The sequence below is a fragment of the Bos indicus genome, chromosome 27 (genome assembly GCF_029378745.1).
Source record: "Bos indicus isolate NIAB-ARS_2022 breed Sahiwal x Tharparkar chromosome 27, NIAB-ARS_B.indTharparkar_mat_pri_1.0, whole genome shotgun sequence".
NCBI lineage: Eukaryota > Metazoa > Chordata > Mammalia > Artiodactyla > Bovidae > Bos > Bos indicus.
This window is the reverse complement of record NC_091786.1, coordinates 35,279,933-35,285,774: the sequence shown is the minus strand read 5'-3', so window position 1 is coordinate 35,285,774 and position 5,842 is coordinate 35,279,933. Positions and strand designations below refer to the sequence as shown.

At 42.2% G+C, this 5,842-nt stretch overlaps 1 pseudogene; it reads left to right on the top strand.

The window, feature by feature from the left end:
* The first annotated feature begins 765 nt into the window (after window positions 1-765).
* LOC109553573 (syntaxin-binding protein 4 pseudogene) lies at window positions 766-5,558 on the top strand (annotated as a pseudogene).
* The last annotated feature ends 284 nt before the right edge of the window (window positions 5,559-5,842 follow it).

Sequence of the window (5,842 nt, the reverse complement as noted above, 5' to 3'; positions counted from 1 at the left end):
AAATAAGAAAATTGTGCATATTTGCTTTTTCTCTAACATCATTTCCCTAGACTAAAATAAATATAAAATAAACAGCTAGTAATAAGTCACTAGCAAAAAAATAAAGTGATAAATGTGCATTAAAATGAGGTATAACATAACCACATTTATTTAAGTGTGTATTCCAATATCAAATGGCAGAGTTCAACAATGCAAAACAGCAATTACTGTTACACCAACCTAATAGAATTACCCCAGCATCACAGAAGAACAAACTGATGCTTTAAAAGTGTACATTGTTTACACAAAGGTAGACAATAGCATGCAGTAGATTCGGATTTAATTCTAAATCATCAAACTTAAAAGGAATACAGAATTGACTTGAGTTTCAACTATTTCTGTTTCATCTACAGTGATTCTATGGCCTGTCAGATTCAGTATAAACTCACCGACTTTGATGTTTTTGCTAATCTGGCCCTATTTCTTATGATTTCTTAAGACTTGAATTATCATATATTCTTCAACTCACAATAATATTTTCTTAATTTTTATTCAACTAAAGTGTCCTTTTCACTTAAATTAGCTCTATTTTTCCTTAGTGTCAGGTCCTAACATGAAATAAAACTCATATTTTGACATGTTTGAATGTGTTTAGTAAATAAAGGGCAAGGTCTTCAGAGATTATTTTCATGGATATTTGGGGCTGGAAACAGGGAGACACATAGCAAGCAGGTGGATCTGAGACAGTATCTGTCTCTTTTCTGGACTGGTCATGTGTTCTATGCAGACGAGGCTATAGAAAGAAGCCCTCTCTTTCATATTCTTTTCCATTGTGATTTATCATGGATATTGAATATAGTTCCCTGTGCTATACAATAAGACCTTGTTGTTTGTCCACTCTATCTCAGACAGTATAGAAACTTCCTGCAATGCAGGAGACCCGGGTTCAATCCCTGGGTCTGGAAGATCCCCTGGAGAAGAGAATGGTTACCCACTCCAGTATTCTTGCCTGGGGAATCTCATGGACAGAGAAGCCTGGCCGGCTATAGTCCATGGGATCGCAAAGAATCGTACATGACTGAAGCAGCTTAGCACGCACGCACGCACGCACGCACGCACGCACACGTTCGCATCTGCTAATTCCAAACTCCCAATCCATCCCTCCCCCACCACCTACCCCCAGTCCAGGTCTTTCTGATTTAAATTCCTTGGTGAATAAGTTACAAGCATCCCATCAATCTCTGAATCACCAGGAGGCACTCTGCACATAAACTTTTCTTGTATCTGAGCTTCAAAGATTTGTATCATCAAAGAAGTTCAAGGGGCAAAAATCTGTCAAGCATTTCTCTAAAATGCATATTTCCCAAAGTAAAGCCAGTGGCTATTAAGACTGGACTGGAGATGTTGCCAAGAGATTGGGACGGACCCAGAAAAGACAACGTGAGGAATCCCTAAATGCCTTTCACATATGTACAGTGTCCATGTTAACAAGGGAGCAGCTTTGATCTAACAACCTGATTACCCAGAAAGTAATCTGGAATTCTTCTAAATATCTATACCAACCTTGGGGCAGAACACAAGAGCATGTCCCTTATTGTGATTCACCTGGAAAAGGCACCCTGTGCTCTCGGCTGTTCTGAGTTCTTCAGCTTCCAATTTGAACCAGGCAGGAAGTAGCTAAAGATTAACAAAGTAAGCAAACTTGTTTGCTGTACAAACTGGGGCTAAGTTGGAGGCTCACTGCAGGAATTCTGAACCCATGGGCTGTGCTGAGTGGTTTCCATAGCAACTAATGACAGACATGAGGCAAACAGGCATGACTCATATGAAATGTTTCTACCCCGTTCTCCGGAGGCCAAATTTGGTCATGGGAGGACTTTGAAAGAATAGCGTCATCTCTGTCTTACTAATCACACACTAATCACACGCAAAGGGCAACGCTTTCTTCAGTCACAAAGCCATTTTCATCAGTGACCTTAGGGGCCATATTCATTCAGCTGTGGGAACACTGGGGGTCCCTACTATTCACTCCTGGCTGCACCCTCCAAAGTCCCCACGGTCAGAGGGTGTCACCTGGATGCTACAGAACATCAGATTGTTACTGCTTGACCATGTTGTATGGCTCATTGGAGTCAGGGACGTGGACAGTGATTTTTTTTTTTTTAGGGTGTATCTGACTTTCAAAGATTTCTATTATCATCAAAGAAGTTCAAGGGGCAAAAAAAAATCTGTCAAGTATCTCTCTAAAGAGCAAAATTCCCAAAGTAAACCCAGGAGCTTTTAAGATTCAACTGGAGATGTTGCCAAGAGATTGGGACAAACCCAGAAAAGACAAAGATCCTTACTTCTACTGGATCAGTGTGGCAGTGGTGTAAGAAAGAGAATGAGGCAGTTTCTTCCAGATTTTTCTTTTTTCATTTGCAACCTCATGTCCTCCATTTATTTATTTTTTTGTTGTTGTTCATCATTCTTTTATTTTTCATTTATTTACTTTTTATTGAGGGATAATTGCTTTACAATATGGCCTTGGTTTCTGTCATACATAAATATGAGTTAGCCACAGGTATATCCAGATTTTCTTGAGAGATGGACAGTCTGAGGCTCAGAAACTGCCATTCTGCTCATCCCCTCCCCTCCACCCTGATCGCACACCTGCTCCAAGTCGCTTCAGTTGAGCCTGCCTCTCTGCCTTCACTGACATTTTTTGCTTTATCCCAAATACTGTGCACAACTCCTTACTCCAACAGATCCTTTCCACCTTCTAAGGCTCCTGTTAATGCTCACAGTCACCATGTTTCCCTTACTTTATCTCTCTCTCTTTTTGGGGGGGGGTTTCTTTTTTTGTTTGTCTCGTGGCCACACGGCATGGCACGTGGGAGCCTAGTTTACTGCCCAGGGATAGAACTCTCGTCCCTGGCATTGGAAGTGCAGAATCTTAACCACTGGACCATCAGAGAAGTCCCTCCCTTACTCTCCTGACATCCTCTCTTGCCCCTTATCTTTCACAGCAACCAGGCTGAGTCCTGAAAAACATGGATCCACTTCCACACCCTTCTCTTTGAAACACTGCACTGATTTTGCTTTGCTCAAGTTCAAAGAGCAGGGGCTCCACCCCAGACCTCAGGCTGCTTCCTCCTCCAAGCCACCAAGCTACCTGCCTCATCTCAGAGCTTTTGCCCATCCAGGTTCTCCTACCCTTGCCTCCCATTCTTCTCCTGGCCCCTTTAGAGCCCACTGTGAGAGTCCCTTTCAGCGTAAGGCCCTACCTAAACCAGGTGTTCCCTGACCATCTTCCTCAGAGCCCCACCCTACAGGGTCTAAAGTACACTTTAGATCCTCTATCGTATTCTGTAACAATACGTTTAGTTACATGTGTGACTCATGTTCGTTCCTGCAAACTGAGCTTCAAGGTGACAGGAATCCATGTTGGGTTGCTTTATACACAGCACCTAACACGGCCACTTTTGCAGTTGGGCTACGGAGGCTGGGTGGCTGGAAAGCATTTAAGAAGCTCTTGGAGTAATATGAGTCAGAGTAATGTCTGCAGGAAGTCCCTCAAGATAGGAAAAAGAAGAATTTATAGACTCTTCATCAAGATCTTCATTTACGCAGCTGTTAAATCCAAGGCTACAGTTGTGGTGAAACCATGAATAAAAATACATCTTCTGTAGTATCATCCAGTCTACTTGAAAAGGATCCTGCCTTTCAGGTGATTACAGTTACCAAGAAAACAGGCCTTGGTTTGAAGATCCTAGGAGGAATTAACTGGAATGAAGGTCCATTGGTATATATTCAGGAAATCATTCCTGGAGGAGACTGTTATAAGGATGGATGTTTGAAACCAGGAGATCAACTTGTCTCAGTAAACAAGGAGTCCATGATTGGTGTATCATTCGAAGAAGCAAAAAGCATAATTACCAGAGCCAAGTTGAGGTCAGAATCTTTTTGGGAGACAACATTCATAAGACAGAAATCCGACAGCAGCCATTTGGAAAATCCATCTTGTTCATCCCTTTTACAAGCTACAGGAGAATATGGACCTCGAGCCTCAAAATTTAGCCTTATTTCTTCTCCTGAAACACTAATTCCAAAGACCTCATCCACTCCCAGAATACAGATGCCATTTTACCTTCTTTTAGGAGGAATCAGATAAAAACTGGATACAAGAAAACAGAACAGATTCCAGTTACTTCTTCAGACAACAGCCCTACAGATATGTCTAATACAGATATTGCCCCTGCTTGGACTGATAACTATGGGCCACAAGGAAAGGTTTCCCTAAATCCGTCTGTTTGCGTTAAGGTAGGGAAACTGGAAATGACTCTAAATTATCTTGGAATTCAGCCCACAAAAGAATACCACCAAGCTCTGAGACAGCAAGTACAAGTAGACCCAAAGGGGATGGTGTCTTTTGGAGATTTTGTCCATGTTGCCAGAAACTTGTTTTACTTGCAATTGGATGAAGCCAACGTTGGTGCACATGAAATTTCCAGTATATTAAATTCACAGATTTCTCAGGAGACAGGTGATTCCTTAGAAACAGATGAAATGGAAAAGTTTAAGCATGAAAGAAATAACACTTTGGAAGAAGTGAAGACACTTAAGGAAAAATTTTTGAATCGGAAAGGCAGAGGAAGCAATTGACAGAAGAACTCCAGAATGTTAAACAAGAAGCCAAAGCTGTGGTCGAAGAAACAAGAGCCCTGCGAAGCCGGCTTCATCTTGCCGAAGCTGCACAGAGACAGGCACAAGGAATGGAAATGGATTACAAGGAAGTGATCCGTCTGTTAGAGGCTGAGATTACAGAGCTGAAGGCTCAGCTTGCTGGTTTTTCTGACCAAAATAAACAGTGTTCAGGAGTTAAGAAAGAGAATCACAGTACTGGACTGCCAATTGCGAAAATCAGAAATGGCTTGGAAAACTTTTGAGGCATCCACTGAAAAGCTTCTCCATTTTGTAGAGGCTATTCAAGATGTATTTTCTGATAATTCTGCACCTTGGTCAAATTTAAGTCATGCCGTTGGGAAAGAATGGACACAACATCCCAGCAACACTGGCACTTGGGTCTAAGGAACTTGTTAAATCTGTCTGTGCCATACTTGATACGGATTGTCTACCTTATGGGTGGGAGGAAGCTTACACAGCAGGTGGAATCGAGTACTTCATCAATCACATAACACAGATTACGTCCTGGGTGCACCCCGTGATGAGCGCACTAAACTTGTCCTGCTCAGAGGAGACTGAAGAGACTGAAGAGGATTGTTCCAGAGAACCTCCGGACCAGAGGAACTGATGATTTTCTGTGGGAAGCTGCGCTCCATGGTCTTCCAGCATCTCCATCTATGCAGATAACTCTGAGACACAACATCTAAACGAGGAGTAAAACACACACTCGTTAGTGAAGCTGTGAAATGGAGACTCTGGATTTAAGCTGTTTTTGTAAAACTTTTGGATATAACTGTATATATTTGCAAAATTGATTGCAACTATAGTAGTTCTTTAAGAATAATCTAGTCCTATTTTTTAATCATATGTAATTAGATTTTATAATATGTATAATTTTTCATACGGAGAAGGCAATAGCACCCCACTCCAGTACTCTTGGCTGGAAAATCCCATGGAAGGAGGAGCCTGGTAGGCTGCAGTCCGTGGGGTCGCTAAGAGTCGGACACGACTGAGAGACTTCACTTTCACTTTTCACTTTCATGCATTGGAGAAGGAAATGGCAACCCACTCCAGTGTTCTTGCCTGGAGAGTCCCAGGGATGGGGGAGCCTGGTGGGCTTCCATCTATGGGGTCACACAGAGTCGGACACGACTAAGCGACTGAACTGAACTGAACATAGTTACATGCATGTTACTGT